The following is a 17813-nucleotide window of genomic DNA, read 5'->3' on the forward strand; positions in this document are numbered from 1 at the left end:
GGTGAAACAGTTCCAGGAATTTAAGCCATCATACACAGGAACATACATTCTTTGTATCCTAATCTGTTAACATAATGTTTGGAGGAAGCAACATTGACCCAAAAGCGGTGCCATTTTAGCTGCTAACAGCTCATTAGTCTAAATGGGTGTGTGCTAAATGAACTGAATTGTGAGCAGGTGGGAGGTGCCACTCCATGAAAAGGTGAAGAATGAACCAGAAAATGTCTTCTGTGGTTTTGTAACCTTTTGCACAAACACATTATACAACAGCATTTTCAATTTGTCTGCAGTTCTCTGAAAATCACTGCCAGAAATGAAATGTTTTGACTTAATGTGATTTGCTCCGACTATCAGTCTTTCGGTCCAAATCTCCTTTTGGGTACATCTTTTATATGACAACACTTAGTGATTTATTTAAAACGCTGTTTTATCAGAGTTTGTTTCACTTATGTTTTAAAATGTCAATTTTAATTCTGAATCAATTTTAAGTCAAGTCTCTTCTTTATATTAAGCCCCAGATCACAGCAAAAGTTATCTCAGGACTCCTATCTTTGTCTTTATGGGTAAAGAACTTAAAATACATCATTTTAATTGTACAGATGAGGACCAGGCTACCTGTGTTCCACATCTTTTTGTACCTATAGAGACATAAATGTTATATGTCAACAGTGTGGAAAGGAAATGTACATTTCCCTGAGAAAATATCCTATCTCACATCAGGGCCAGAACCCATGCCAAACAAACTAATAGTAATGTCTCAGTGGCTGCTTTGAGAAATTGGTCTCTGGAGACAGCTTTCTAGGTTAATTTATTCTGTATGAGGCTGCCGTTATGTGTACTGTCACCACTTTTAAACCTGGGGCAGGGCACATTTTGTGTGCAAGACTGCCTAAGATAACTTCTTATGGCTCCTTGGGACGGCTGCTGCCGGTTGATTCTGGCAGGCCATGAGACAACCCGTTTATTTGTTTGTTTGTCCCGTGAGTTTTTGGCTGGCTGTTGAGGGCTCTGTTTGGCCTCGGTCCCCGTTGGGCTTCTATTTCTGAAACCCAAGTGGCTCTTAATGAAGCCGGTAGGGTTGGCATAGGCCCTCAGCAAACCCAAGCCTGATCAGACCCTTCTTCTTCTGCCTTGGCAGCCACACTCCATTTGCTCCCTCTGGCTTCCTAATTTAGTAACGGTGGGTAAAAATATGTGCTAACGAACAAGGTCTGGTATGTCAGGCTGGCGTCCAGAGAAGAGGGAGAGCGGGGAGGGGGGTGAGGAGAGGAGAGGAGAGGAGGGGGAGGAGCTGTTTTCACAGCAGGCACTCAGTGACAGGGCTAGAGTCACTCAGACCTCTCTGACATCTGTGTGTTTGTGTGTATGTGTCGACATTCAGGGAGTGTGTGGGGGTGGCTGATGAGAGGTGGAGGGTGAGCACTTAAAATTTCTCACCCTTGCCAAACTCCATTCAAACACTTCTAATCATTTCACTGTTTTATTCCAGCACTCTGAGGCAGCAGAGTAAACCTGTAGTATAGGCTGCAAGTTGTTAAATGATTGAAAGTGTTGCATGTTGATATTAGAGTCCATGCAGCATGTTACAGTCTTTGTTCTGCAGCGCTAAACAGTGTTTGAGTCCTCAAAGAAAAAAACACAGAGGAGGAAGTAGAAGCCCTGCTGTCTGCTTGTTTTGAATGATCTGCAACATAATGTTTCGTTTTTCATGTCATATTTATAGTTAGCATACACATGCAGAATTAGCAGAGTTCTTATTGGTCCAAAGCTATGAATGCAATGCTACACCATGTCTGCATAGCATAGCTGTATTTGTATGCTACTAAACTTCCAGTGCATAATGGTCTCTCTAAACAACAGCTGCTTGAACCATCAAGGTGTTATCACACACAGTGAGCCGCAGCCTTCTGGAGCTGCTGTTTTCAGATGTCTCTCTACGTTGAGTCTCCATAAGATTGATATCACATTTAGACAGAACATTTTAAACACATAGAGGCGGTTTTCAGTTGTTGTTTTTTCAAAGTGTGTGGCTTCAGAGTGTGACTAAGCTAGAGCACCGCTAGTCTCGAAGGCTGTGGCTGCTGAAACATAAAGACACTGCGACACTACACGCAATGGTCAGGTGTGCAGTGTGACCCAGGCTTAAAGCAGAATCAGTTGTGAGATTATTTTCAAACATTTTTTGTGATAAATATCTAATTTCAACTAACCCAAGTCAAACTTAATATCAGATAGGCTTACAGAAACCAGAACTTTTTGACCGGAGTAGCCCTACTGAGGCTCTCACATAGGCAGGGGTGGCCAGTGCATTTACAAATAAATAACATTTACCCTTTCTGTCTTCACAACCAACTTTCATTAAAGTATTAAACAGTTGTTATATTCCCTTTGAATTTAAAAAAAAAATGACAAAGTGGCATAAATCTTCTAGGCTGAATTCTTTAAGGACTTACAAAAGATGTTTTTTCAAAGTCACATTTGAGGGCACTAATAAAGAAATCTACTGTCAGCCTTTTAACTCATCCCCAATTATAGATTTTAACAGAAACCCCACCTCTGACAAGGCAAACAGCCAATCATAGTTAAGGATTTTGGGGTGGCCCAGAGGGTGACCCCCTCTGGACACGCCACTGAATAGAAGTCCTTTTGCTGGGTAGTGATACATTTATACATTTAAACATGGTGTAGTGTGGGAAGTTATGGAGAAAGTCATAACACATTAAAATCAATCTTTGTTTCTGAATTCTTTTTGTGTTTTCTTCCTCAACTGTAACCTACTTCACTTATTTTTCTTTCATATTAAGAAATCAGAAAGGCCCCTTCGATTTATGTCCTCTTCTAACTAAGTCTCTCAAAAAGATTCAAGGGATGGAGACCATACCACATTAAAAAAACAAGTAAAGATTTAGGATTTGATTCATGTGGGGATAAGTGTGGACATTTGCTCACTACAAATCATTTCAGTTCCATGTATGATCTATAAGTGCTCACTGGATGTGTATCATGCGGCTTTCATATGTGAGCCACTAAGCTTCCTGGTGCAGCTCTCAGCGTGCTGTAAGTTTAGTTACACACAGGCAGCGGAAGAAAAACATATTTATGGTGTATGTTTACACCTTAGACTTTCAAAGTTCTCCATTTTCCATGGCCTCATTCCAAAAAAACGCTAACAGTGAGGAACTTTACAGAAGACGTCTCAGTGAAAGACACAGGAGGGGTGGTGCCAGAAGTTGTTTGGGTTGTAAAAACTGAATGGCTCTCATTTTTTAAAACTGAAAATTATACCAAAGTAGCTCTCAAATGAATAAAAATTATATTAACAGGGGAAACTAATCCATATCATTTTGTAGCTTAGGAAGTCTAATCCCCAAATCTTGGTCCTGTACATGTGATTACTTTATTTTCTTCCAATAAGGCTCTAGACTGTGGAAACTTGCCCTTTAGAATATTAGCACTTACCCCTCCTGTTCATAGTTTCAGGTGCTTATAGAAACTTTGACAGCATCCTATGTGAACCGCAATTCTGAAGTTACAAGCAAAGAAACGACTAATTCATGTTTTAATGATGTGGATTTTTATTTAAAGCTGCTGTGAGAAACGTTTGGTTTGTATTGATTCTAGCGCCCCCTTGTGGACAAAGTGATACCTATTATCTCTTGTCCTATATATGTAAAATTAGTGTCTTCAGACAATAACCTCATCCTGTCGTCTTTTAATATTTACATTCATCACACAATGTGATTATTTGCCATGAAAACAGCCAAAAAAGGGTGATTCTAAAGCGAGATGTCAATCATCTGTTCTGACACCTACCCCCTCAGAGTGGTGTCAGGCATTAAAAATGACAACAGAGAAGGTATTAGTGTTGTTGTGGATGGTCTTGTTTGCTTTTGAGGGTCATAAAGAGGCATCAGTATCAGTTTCAGTCTGTTTTTCAGCCAGTTCAAAACTCCTCATAGTGCCTTTAAAAGTATGATAAAAGGTGTTTAAATAAACAAATGATAACTCATTAAACCCCATTCACGAAATCATTTGAATTACTCAAACCGTTAAGGGGAATTTCCTCAAACTGTGTGCTGAACTTTAGCCACACAACTGTGCACACACAGACCTGCTATTAGCACCCTGAGCCCAGGTTGCACAGGAACTTATATTGATGTGAAGCATGATTCACATAAATGGTTGCAGTATCTCCTCTCAGAGCTGAACCAGGGTGAAAAGAACAGTGCAAAAAATGAATGTTTTTGTTCTTTTGTCTGATTGTTATGCATCAGGAAGTGTGTTTCACATGTTTTTTTAATGAGTGTTTCTGTTATTGCAACAAAAAAGAAGATATCTTCGCTTAATTATCTTCTTGGAACTATTAAGGCAGTTTCAGAAGAGATCATTTGTGTTCTGTGTATCTAGTGGGTTTAAAAGCCAACTGAGACTAGATATTAATATACAACTTTACCAAACTAAGTGCTTTACCTGCTTACACAGGAGTGTACCAGTCACGCAGAAAAATAACACCATTTATCCAATCATCACATTAATAACAAACTCTGTTTTATCAAACTTTGTTTTTTCTATCACACAGAATCATCAGTCGCGTTCAGACGCTGAAACTTGTCAGATGTGCCACGGTTATTTGTTAAAACCGCACACTAGCACCTAACTTTTAAACAGCTGTCCCCACTTCCTGTGTTAGTTTACCCACAAACACCCACCCCTCTGAAAGGATGAGCATTAGACCCTGTAACAACAAACAGAGTTTAAAGAGAAACTTTTAGATGTTCATAGTGGCATATTTGTAACTCTGGGCCGATTAACAGTGTCTATCCCAGCATTTGTTGCAGCTCTGGTTTAATAACATTCAGCACACCACTACCCATATGTGACTCCTTGATAGACCTGGTATGTTTCATAACAGCATTGCGTAATTATGTTAAACGTAGTGGCAGAAAAAGGCAACACACTTTAGCTTTTAAACTACATAAGTGCTTCACTACTTTTGCATAGTTATCCCATTCTAACTAAAACACCAAACATTCGTGTGGGTAATGCAGCTGCTCAGAGGTAGAAACAAAGGCAGGCACTTAAGCCAGGCACCCTTCTCCTTTCAACAGACTGAAGCTGTCCACAGCAAAGACCCCATAGTCGCAGTACGATAAGATAAGCTCTCTTGCATCCAGCAGCATCGTTCCATGCCAGTGCTTTGTTTAACAATAGTTTTGTATTCAAATGTGAATTGTTCCCTGCTATGGCAAAGACTTAGAATGGCTTAAACTTGTGTTTATCCTTACCCAAACCTTGGCCTAATTTGAAGCATATGCAGCAAACAAATCTACCATTGTCTCACCACTAAAGCTTCTTCTCGCCTTTCTATTCTATGTCAGAATCAAAGATTACGTTGTGCTTTGGAGGTGATATTGCCATTCTTTGTTTAGACAATGGTTCACTAAACCAATAACTGTGTTTTGTGTGCTGACAGCGTGTATATTCCTTTATAATTGCAGTTTTAGCTGCACTGTGACAGGGAGATATGTGTATGGGGGAGTTTCATCTTTATCCAATGGCCCTGCAAAAAAGCTTTAGCTGCTAAAACATGGATCAGCAACTATTCCCCCAGACTTAACAACATCATGTAGAGGGGTTTGTCTGTATCTCTGCACTCTCAAAACCAACACAAACATAACCAGACAATTGCACAAAGATGGCACTGCCAAGGACACCCCTACAAAATGAAAAGAGGAAGGTGCAGCTTCTTGTCCTTGGGACACTCTTGTCAAGCCTGGCACCCTTTGTCAGGTTGTTGGTAACCAGGGGGAAATCTGCAAGTTTCTTCTTTCTCACTCAGAGTTTTGCAGTTTAATGTTCATTTTGCAAATGTTACAGAATTTAACCCCTGACATATGTTTCACTACATGGGGAAAACGTGCATCATCTGTGCAGAAAAAAAGTCCAACAAAGAACAGAACTCAAAAAGAATGTCAGTTTTACAGTAAAATAAACATTACATTTTTGTGCCCACTTCAGGCAATATAAAATCTGAACTCTATATTTAAATGTGTACTAAATGTCTGTGAAATTTGCACTTTTGCACTCTCAGGGCTACAGCTATTGATTATTTCAGTTACAAGTACTCTACCAGTTATTCCAGCACAGGCTGATTAAAACGATGAGACTTACAGTTCCATTTTTAAAGAGCTCAGTTAATATGAAATGTTTTTACTTCTAGGCCGCATTATTAATCTGAGTTCATTGTATTAGCCATTGTATATTAATTCAATATACAGTATTTATGGGATGCCTTACACCCACTGACTCTCACTGCTGTCAAATTTATCAGAATGTATTATCTGAATGTGCTAAATATTTGATTCTGATGGGTCAAAACGCATAATAACAGTGATTATTTCTCAACAATGAAGGTGATGACAGGAATAACCTGATCACCCACATCATAACAAATCAATCCACATACAGGAATCCAGCACATTTAAAATCTGCCAGTTTACACTTTGGCAGAAACATTAGTTATCAGGAAAGTTACCCAGCACAGATGTGAGAGCAGCCTGAGTAACTACTGGGACCCAAACATCTCTGATAACGGAATGTGGAGCAGAAGCAGAGCTGGTGAGTGCATCTCTAAGTTGCTTGGTCTCTACAAACTAACTTAAACCGTAAGCTAAGGTGGTAATAGCTACAATTTAAAAAGTTTTGGCATTTTCTCTATTTGTGTTCAAGGGTGCGTCAACTGCAAAGCTCATAGAAATCACCCTTCCACAGACAGACCACCTGCTCACTATTCATTAACCCTTTATATTCCTGCTGTAATGCAGTTTTGCCTTTTAGCCCTCAATTGCAACTCACATCCCCAAATATTTTCCTTTATACGTTATTTTTAATGTGTGTGTGAAAAGCTGAATGTTTCTCACACTAATTTTATTTTGTTGTTTTCTTTCCAAAAGTGAGCTGATTTGAACCAAAGGTAATATATTGATTCAGCCCATAAGGCCAACAGTGTGTTGTAATATGAGGCAAGAGAGACGTTTTGCATCATGCATGTTTACCTCACATTCTGCGGCTTAAACAAGCCATTACACATGGTCATAATGAAGTAAATTATTCAGTAGCCTTCATTTTAAAATGGAGCTATGTTTGTTGCTTACACTGGTGTGAGCTTGTGTAAGGTTTCTTTCAAAAACTGGTTGCAATGACTAAACGCTTTGACTAGAACACTGAAGTGTTTGACAAGGACATACCGATGTGGAACATTAGATCAGTTTGTATGAAAGAGTTCAGAGTCTTCTTTTTATTTCAGCTTAAAATGATCATTAACTTTCTGTTTTTTCTTTTCCCAATGTTAGTTCTCTCTTCCTCTACTATGCAAACCACACCAATCTCAGCTCCTTGCATCATACACCAACAGTAATATTTTGGTGTTTTGTGCAAAACAGGGTGAAGTATAAATTTATGTGTCAAGCAAGCCTTTGATGTAAATTTATGAATCGTAGTAATTGACTAATTGTGGCAGAATGCTGGCTGAAAATGACAGTGGTGTCTTGTTCAATCTGAAATTAACCATGCCTCAAGGGATAGCTTGTTTTTTAAGGGGTTGTATGAGGTACTTGACAGTAGTAAGCATATTACCCAGAGGGGACGGGTCCCCATCAGACATGGAAGCTAGGCTATCAACCTCTACGGACCAGGGCAACTCTACCTTATAATTTAGCTTATTTTAAGAAAGTCCAACCCAACCACAAATGTTAGTGTAAGTGTGTGCTCTATTTAGAAATATTTCATTGCTTCACTTTGCTGTTAGAAAGCCCATTTGTTTTGCTCTGCTTGTAGATCAACACATGTTCCTCAACCTGAAATGCATGGACCAGCTGTTTGGGTCCATGGGTTTTGAAAAGAGACAATAATAAAACCAAATTAAAAAAAGGAAAAGAGTAATTCTGACAGCATCAATAACATGATGTTTACTGTAGACACAAGATCACCTTAATGAACTACAGAGAAAAAGAACAACGCTCAATGCAAAGAAAACGAGACACATTTCTTAGGTAGATGAATAGAAGAAAGATTTCAAGTTACCTGATAGTGCAGGTGTGTAAACTTTGATCCTTTGCCCACAAATCAAGAGAGCTACTGCTGGCACAAGTAGGACTTGGTAACAACAGTTTTTCAGGACCTTGAATCAGAGTATACCAGCAGTTTACGTACGGCTGCAGTCTGCATCGCTCACCAATCAGAGTTCCCTCCCTTACTGCTGTTTTACAGACGGTCTTCAATTTTCAAAGGTTAAATCAGAAAACCTGAAAACAGCATTCACTCCAAAGCTGATCCCTGCCCACTTCAGTCAATCCTCGTGTTTCTGTAGAGTGCCATTTTGTGTATCCGATCTGGTCCTGAAGTAGCACTCAGTGTTGTGCCACTAAAGATATGCACAGGTTGTATTTTCAAATGAGCCTGCGCCCAGCATGTATCAAGTTGAACAGTGTAGATTAACCTGGAAAGGAAATGAGACCTTATATATACAGTCTATGAGTCAGACATAGGTATGGCATAGAGCATCTGGTCAGTTATAAAAAATAATAAATCATTTAATTAGAAATAATTGCTCATGATACTACAAAACAGCAACGTTAGACCTGTTCTGAGAAAAAAAACGTTTCAATTATAGAGGTGCAAAAATCCCAGAATAATATCAGTAAATCAAAACAGAAGGTGTTCCCTTTTGTTGGCATGTTGTTGTTATCGCGCGATCACAGTATTCCTCCATCAACTTGTGGAGCTGAAAAAGTGGATCCAGTGTGGTATGGCACATGCAGACAGAACACAGCGCACTCGCTTGCTGTGAGCTTTTTTTGCTTAATGTCATACTGAGATGCAGAAATATTAATATTCACAATATATCGCTGAACTGGGCAAAATGTACTGTATGCATGTGCTGCATCCACGAATGGTGTGAAAAGAAATAAGTTTTCTGACAACAAATTGAAGTAAGGAAAATGATCTAAATATAGCATACTCGTACACCAACATTAGTGTTTGTGTCAGACTTTCTTAAAAAAGCTTAAATAAGTGGATAGAGTTGTCCTTGTCTGCATCAGTTGGTAGCCTATAGTTGGTTCAATGGCTGGTTTCTCAACAAAGAGGTTGGGCTATTATTGACAAGCACCTCATAGAGCTCCCCTTACAAAAAAGCCCCAATTTTAATTTAGATTTCACAGACTAATATGTTTAACTCTTTGTTATTGAGCATTAGGAAAAGCAAAAGGTGAACTAAAAGGATTTGGGGGGTGGGGCTGTGCCTTTATCTATGAATGTGAACGAAAGGCTAAATGTCTGCCTCTGGTTCTCTGACCTTTGTGGCTCCTCTGCTGACTCGGTCCAGGTAAGTGCAGGTGGTGTGATGCAGTAGTATCAATAATGAAAGAAAGGAAGCAGCCTCTCTTTGGCTGCTATGTGGGTCAGAGGAGGCTCTCTGTGGATGGGAGAGATTGATGAAGAGCACCAGGGAGAGCGTCAGTGTGCCTACATCACAGCGGTGCAACCCAAAGCGCTCCCCTGCACTGGTTGAGACGCCCCCCTCCTGAGCTGCACCGCCTGGCGCTCTTTAAATGACCTTCAAATTAGCCTTATTTTCCAGGGCCCCAAACCCTTCAGGGTCCTCTCTAGAAGCATGGTGGGCCTCATTCTCACTCTCTTTCTCTGCTTTTTTCTTTTGTTGTTGTCCACATATGGAGCAGGAAACAACAGAGGAGCACAGCTTGTGTAGCAAAGGTGACTGATTTTCACTCCTGTTGTGTCTCTGATGCAACCAGAAAAGATAACTGTTATGTGTGCCTGATTATGCAATAACACTTGTTTTTAACCTTTCATTACACCTTATCTGTTCAAAAAAAGCCTCTTGTTCAACATCCTCATTTACACATCTGCAGAAAATGACACATGGTGTTTTGAGAGGTTTGTGAGTGTGATGGTGGATGGGAGTCACCGTGGGAGCCTTCTCCCACTACATCATACAACAACAGTATGTCAGGGCAGCCATCCATCACTACAGCTGAGGTTTATGTACACACAGCAGGTCATGCTGGTCCCTTAGCCGGGCTTGATGCACAGCCCTTGATTGTCTATTTGCATCAAGAGGAACATTTCTCTGTGATGGCGCCAAATGACTCACCTGACTGCAGTTTGTAACATTGATTTTTTCATTTAACAAAGCTGGTACCTGCAAGGTTTAATAATGAACTTTCTCATACATTTTCAGGATAATGTGCTCCTATGTTAGGTTCATTAAGGTAATACAAAACTTTAATCTGATCTCTCAATAACCCTTTGGTAAAGCATGGAGGATGAAGCGGCTTCCTAAAATCACCTCATCAATCAACAGAAATCCACTACAGAAACTTTCCCCTTGGTTCTGAAAGTGTTATTGAAACTCAGTTGTACCTTTACATGCTCCTCTGTGTCAACAGTTTTACAAAGCAGCCTGAAAGGGCCCTTTTACTGTACAGGCATAAGTTGCGACCATCTAGGAAAGGCTCTGACTTCTGTTTAATTTTCATAAACACCTGGGTCAAGCCCATAGACTGTATAAATAATGGATGTAGTATCCGTGATGTCACCCATCTGTTCCTGAGCGCTGTTTTGAAGCCAACGGACGGCGGCAGACATATTGGAAATGCAAAACTACACCAGGCATAGTGTGACGTAAAGAGGCGGGGTTTGAGCCTCCTAGCCAACAGCTATGTGTTCCCGTCCGGGAGTCAAGTCAGTCATGTCCTTATTTGGGCAAGAACTCATAATCTTAATATCTTCTGAGCCGTCGCATTAGAAAAAAAAATCATCCACCAATAGAGAAATTAGCAACGTAGAGCCAAGCCATTTTTTGAACCAGGCTGTAAACATGTCTATTAATGCTGCAAAGATCGTCTTTTTCCCATTCATGTCTATGTGGTTTCCGGTGTTTCTGCAGCCAGCCTCAAGTGGATTCTTGATGAATTACAGTTTATAACACTTCTGCATAGGCTTCATAGTTTGAGACCGGAGGTTGCCGCTTGGTCAAGCCTTATTACCAAGAAGACAATACTTCTCAAAACAGTACAGGCCTTATTTATTGCACTAGCAGTAATTTGTCATTGAAAACTTCCTAAAAAAACCTGTCCTTTTTAACTGAGCTTGTGGAGCATAGTGTGAAGAAAGTGAAACTTGAGGATTGAAGATAATGTCATTACTGCACCAGAGGTGTTCAAAAGCATCTCGGGTTGTACCGAGAGCGTGTGTGGGGCCTCCATAAAATGATGAAATGTCATTGTATTGTAATGAATTTGAGTTATGCCTTCTTTGAAGTGATTATAGAAAAAGTATATTCATTAAGTTATGGGGAATTATGTTGTACATTAACAGCCTTTTGTTGACAGCTCGAAGCAAGTGAGCTCAATCACCCACACTGAAGCTCAACACTGGGACAATGGAAATAACCAGGGAAGAGGGGATGAATCAAAGTCTTCATAGAGGTCATAGATGGAGTAACCACAGCTTCACGCTTGCCACAATTTCTTGGTCTTTGCATGTCCCCACAGGCTCTTTGGTAAGCAGGACCTCATTTATGTTGAAATGTAGATATTATTGATGAGAAAATTGACAGAAAACTGAGGTAAAACAGCAAAAGTGTATTTTTTTTAAATCCCAGGTTCCCCCTGCTTGTTTTTGTCAGTGTGCCAAACACTTGGAGCTAATTCTGCAGCTATCTTGACGGAAAAATCGACAGACGGGATTGTAACTCACAGGCAGCAAGAGAGTTGGAGAGCAAACATCAACGGGAATCAAGTTGGAAAACATAATAAGTCATGGTGTTAGCTGTGCAGTGAAAGAAATGGTTTGAAAATAGGAAAGAGGACAAGCAGAGGTGGGGCATGACTGATGGAGGAGTACGACGGGGCTTGTTGCACCAGAAGGGCAAACCTGCTCTGATTGATTGGATGTATTTCAGGGAGGCCCTCATGTCCATTTGCTTATGATGCCAGAATGCTTTGGTAGCGGTTTGTATGAGGAGTAAAGACAAATGATGAAAAGCAGCCAATGGTGGATGAAAAAAATTGAGAGGGGATTAGGAAAAGGTTTGAGTTGGGCCATGGGAGGAGGATCATGATGCTATTCCTATTATTTAAGCCGAGTGCTTTCTAACTCCTAAATGCTGCCTCATTATGTTGGTCTTTCATATTAGGGGGAAAAGCTGAATATGCTTTAGGCGTAAATGAAAGTTTCTGTCGCAGTATTGGAACGTAGTCACTGTTCATTCTAAAATAATGTATCTATGAAATGGACTACAAGACTATAAATTTACAGCACAACTAGCAGCTCAGTGAGGCCGCACCAAAGACTCAACCAAGCGGCAACCTCCGGTCTAAAAATATGAGTCCAATGCAGAAGTGCTAAAAACTGCAGTTCATCGAGGATCCACTTGAGGCTGGATCCAGAAGTACAGGAAACCACATACACACCAATTCAAAAATGACAATCTTTACAGCAGAAATAAACATGTATACAGCCTGGTACAAAAGATGAGTTTAGTCTGGATAGCTCATTTCTCGATTGGCTCACACTGTAGGGGGCGGGGGGAATTTTTTTCTAACGCATCAATTTCAAAGATATTGAGATTACGAGTCTTCCAATGAGAGGCACAGCTGACTTGATTGACAGGTGGGAACACTGTCGCATTTCAGTTCCGCTTGTGTGGACTACAGTATGCTGGCTACGAAGGCCAGATCCTTCCAAGGCTGGGTCCTTTGAAGGATCCTACCCTTAAACAACAATAATGGCCCTTTTCCACTACACAGTTCCAGCCCTACTCGACTCGACTCTACTCAGTTTTGGTACCTTTTCCACCAGCCCGAGTACCGACTCACGGTGGGCAGGGTCGTCATAACACAGCTGCGTGAAACTGCGTCCACATCATTTTGAACGCGACACAAACACAACAATCTCAAACAATGGAGGCAATGGTGTACTTGCTGCTCGGTCTGCGGCTTTTTGTCGCAGGCCGAGCATACAGTAACAACGTTACAGTACTGATGTCGTTTTTTAAAAATGTCGGGTTTGATTCCTGTGTTGGGCACGCTCATGACTCTTCGGTGACGACATTCTCTGACCAATCAGTGGCGACGTCACATTTTAGTATCGGCTCAGCTCGCTTGGAACCAGAGCAGAGCAGGTACGAAAAACTGGTATCTGACACGAGGTACCGCGCCCGTGGAAACACAACACAAACCGAGTAGAGTCAAGTCAAGTCGAGTAGAGTAGGGCTAAGACGGGCCGGGGGAAAAGGGCCATAATACACCCCAATACAAAAGTACAAGGCATTTTGACGGAGGACTTACGTTATGGCTGTTTTGCAGACTCACAATTTGAAAAGGGTCAAACGGAGTACACTGTTTGAGTTCAGTCTGTTGAAAATGATGGGCTACTACTCACTGCCATGGTTAAAACATTGACATTTGATTGATTAAGCTTTAAGTTTTCTCGTCTGCTTAGTTTTCTCTTGCGGCGCTCCTTCATTACGATACAATTATGAGAGGCTCATGTACTTCGAGGGTTTTACGACATTAAACTTCATATCTAATCTCCTCCAGTCTCTCCTGAATAGTGTATGGCTCTGTTCCATGAACTACACCAGAAAGAAACACTTACTTTTGGAATGTGCTTCACTGAAGAGCTTTTCTCCATCTGGATAGCGGGGTTGCTGTTTCCTGACTGTCTAATATCTATCCTGAGAGGTTATTACAGAGAGAGGGATATCATACAGCATTATCCTCAGCCATAGTATAAAAACAATCATGGAAATGTACTGAGCACTTTGTAGGAACACGACCAGCTGTTTGGCTGTTTTAGAGGAGGAAAGAGGATAACATGCTGCTTCCACGTTGCACTTTTCCTCTTTGAACTTACTTCAAACATTAGTCAGTGTGTGTTTAGTGTCATGCCAACCATGTGGATGGCATATGCTAACATTGCACTGGGCCAGGCTGGTTAGAGGTGTGTGTGGTGACCAGTAGCTCTTGGTTTTGTCCCTGAGCTGTAACTTTGATGTGAGGTGGGTGGAAAGGTGATGACTGAGGTAAACGTGTGTATGGAAATAATTCAGATGAAAACAGTGTACAACAGAAGCCACATGAAAGGCCCCTTTATGGGCCCCTGCTACTACCTTACAGATGGTCAGCTTCCCTCGTCCATTAAATAATAACAGTGCTCCGATCTCTCCCAGGGCCAGATGTGCTGAAACTTCTATGATCCTAAACGGAAACAAATCAGCCCGGCTTTCCTCTTTAATTGAGCGCTTGGGTGTTTATTTTCTTGAGACTGTCATAATCGACTCCAAAAAAAACTCATCTGTGAGGGCAGATTAGCCCATTTAGCACCTCTAGACAGTATTTTCCACATGGGATGAGTCTTAAGTGCAGTTCTGCTTGTGGCAAGACTTCCACACGGGACCGGCCACATCTTTAGTCACTCCTTATTTCTGCTCTGTGATCTTGCACTCAGAGGCACCCCTTTGTAAAAGCAGCAGTAGCGCGGAGGTCGCCCTGACATCTTTATCATAATTGCCCTAAATACCCCCATTAGAGAAGCTAGCCAGTATCCTCAATAACACTAGTCATCCCTGGTAGCACTGGTGCATCTAATTGCCTGGACCCTTTTTTGAAAGATTGCCTGACATCAGCACAATTCCCTGTGGGCCGGCCCTCTTCATTCTGTGCCCAGCAAAGCATATCGTTATCGCAGCCAGCAAAGAGACCCGGCCTCCCTGCTCCTGGATAATTAACTGTCTGGCTTAACTGCATAATGGAGAAAGGGAACATTGGAGGTATGGTAGTTATTCAAGCAGGCCTTGGAGAGGAGAGGTATAAGACAATACTGGGGTCATCCATGCTCACCATTTTTCAGAGGGCTGGGTGATAATGTAAAAGGATAGGAAGTCATATCATGCACAGAGGCTGGTTATGGAGGATTGGTTTCATATGATAATTAGGCCCATATGCTAATTGCTCAGAAAGCTTGATGAATTCCTCCACTTCAGTGCTAGCTCTCCTATCAGCTGTCCCCAACGTCCCCCACTTCAAAGGCTCAAACCATCTTAACAGAGCACTTCATTCACTCGGTGTCTTTTTGCAGCAAAACAACAAAAACTATCAGCGTGCATGCCCTCTTGAAAAATATATTAAAAAAACACTACAACAGCAATAACAACAGCAGTAGGGAGAAGTAAAGGGGGCGTCTGTCTATGTTTGACATTTACAAGTCTCTTAGTGAAATGCACAATGCACATCCTTGCGAGTGTGTGCGTGCGAGTGTAATTAGAACACGGGCAGGCATGTGTTTGTCTTTGTGTTGTTGTATGCTGGAGGTATCAAGGACAAGTGCATTAATGAGCACCTGGAGAGGAACAGCTTGTGTCTCCTGGTTAGTGTGACCGCGAGCAGGGCGCAGACTCCTTCACTGACTCAGATGACGTGACTGATGGAGGGGGAGGCTTCTGTCAGATCTGGGGCGCTCTCAGGAGCAGCAGTTTGTCTCGACTGACAAAAGCTTTTCACCAGAGGGGCCCCTGTCCCACACATCAGCTGGAAAAGGTGAGAGAAGGTGTCGTCCTTATCTCTTTGGCTTCTTCTTTACAAATTAATGTGTATTTTCTTTGTCATTATAGTCCTTGGAATTTTGATATTACAACCAAAGTACAGCCTAATCTAGACTTGATTGGCTTGACTTGGATTAATTTATCTGAAAAGGGAGCTCCTCTATCACACACATGCACATAAAAAGTACTGTGTTCTAAGTCATCAGCATTACAAAGACAGTTTTCCTCAGTCCCCAGCAGTTAAAGTCAGACCATATCACTATTACAACTGTGGTCAAATAAGGATTAAATGTAATTTTGATATTTTGTGAACGTCTGAAGAACAAAGAGTTGGAGTGATATCCTCAGATACATATGGATTAAACAGAATACATATGGGAGCAGAGATATGAAACAGCAGCTGGTTTGGCACTGCTTAAAAGTAATGGGAAATGAATAATGGGATAACAAAACTCATTCAGTTAGAGCCACCCATGCCTCTCTACAATCATAACACAGTGTTGTGCCATGGCACTGATAATAAATGTCTTATTAGATTTGCTCTGTGGTATTACATTGCACTACTAATAGATTTACATTTGTACTGCTAATAGCATTACATTCACTGAAGCATCTCACAGTACCATCAACAATGTCCCAGCTTACTCCCTGCAGCAAGACTACATAACATGAAAACATGTACGAACATCTGGAGCAGTGTGTTTGTAATTAAACTAATGTATGCTGAATTGAAAGTGAATTTTCAGAATGGACATACTGCTTGTGTAAAGTCCTCATTAGGGCTACAGAAGTCACTCATTTAAGAAAGGCCTTTCATACAAATTAAATGTTCATTACTGGAAACAACAGTTTACAATATACAGTCAATGTTTTGGAGCAGGGCTGGGTAGCATTGTTGCCTCACAGCTGGAAGGTTCCTGGTTCGAATCCCTCCGGCTTCCTCCCACAGTCCAAAAACATGCTCTCCGGGTTAATTGATTACTCTAAATTGTAGGTGTGAGTGTGTGCATGAATGGTTGTCTGTCTGTCTGTGTTAGCCCTGTGATTGGCTGGCGACCTGTCCAGGGTGTACCCTGCCTTCTGCCCAAAGTCAGCTGGGATAGGCTCCAGCCCCCCGTGACTCCTAACGGGATATGCGGTCAAGATATTGGATGGATGGATTGATGTTTTGGAGCATTTAAACTTGTTGCATGATCTACAACAGCAGATTGAGGCTTTGTGTTTGCCATTTCTGTATTGTCAAACAGTTGTTGTTTTTGTTCTTTCCTTTGTAACGTGTTGTTGTTATGATACGTTTTGGCTTAATGTTTCTGTTGTTGTTATGTGGTTTTGTTGGGGCTGTTGTTACTTCTAACATGTTTTTACATGTGGTTGGTACTGTTGTTGTTATGGTTGTGTTACCTGGTGTTCAAGTTGTTATTACAGTTGTTGTTGTTGTTGTTGTTATATAATTGTTGTGATTGTTGCAGTTATTATTGGTGATGCTGTGAATGCTAGGTTTTGAAGAACAACAGAGGGGTATACTACGAAGCGAGTTCAACATAACCCAGATATCTACTCCTGATCCGGCTTCACTGAACCTGACAAAGGAGATTGCGCTAAACTGTTACACGAAGCTGGTTATCAACATGTTGAGTCAATCCAGAATTACCCTGAGCACGTTCACATGAACGGGCGGAGAAGGCAATTTATGACCAATCACAGACACGGACAGGCTGCCGTCAGGACATTGGCATATTATGAAGAAATTAAACACATAATCCAGATTAACTTCAACACAGCTGTGTTTGAAACATGAAACAAGAAGGAAGAACTGAGGGATAAGACAAAAACTGTTTGAATGCGCAAATCACGTCTTATTTCTCATCATTAGTGCAAAGTAACTGATTATAATGAAAGTCTGTTCCCAGACAGTGATCTCTCTCTGATTTAATCTTGTGTGTGACAGTTTTGGACGTAATATTTCAGCTGCAGCCCTGACGGTATCTAACTGAGCGCTGTGGTTAGCCTATAGGACAAATAAAAATGAAAACATGATTCAAAGTAATAAGCACACGCAGTTATATATTTAATGCAGGACAAAAACTTCACCTGACTGACCTGTTTTAGACTCTGTTTAAGTATGATGTCAGGAACGATAATCAATAACTGTCGTCAGTATTTTAGATATAAAATCATACAGGTA

Source organism: Notolabrus celidotus, chromosome 6 (genome assembly GCF_009762535.1).
Source record: "Notolabrus celidotus isolate fNotCel1 chromosome 6, fNotCel1.pri, whole genome shotgun sequence".
NCBI lineage: Eukaryota > Metazoa > Chordata > Actinopteri > Labriformes > Labridae > Notolabrus > Notolabrus celidotus.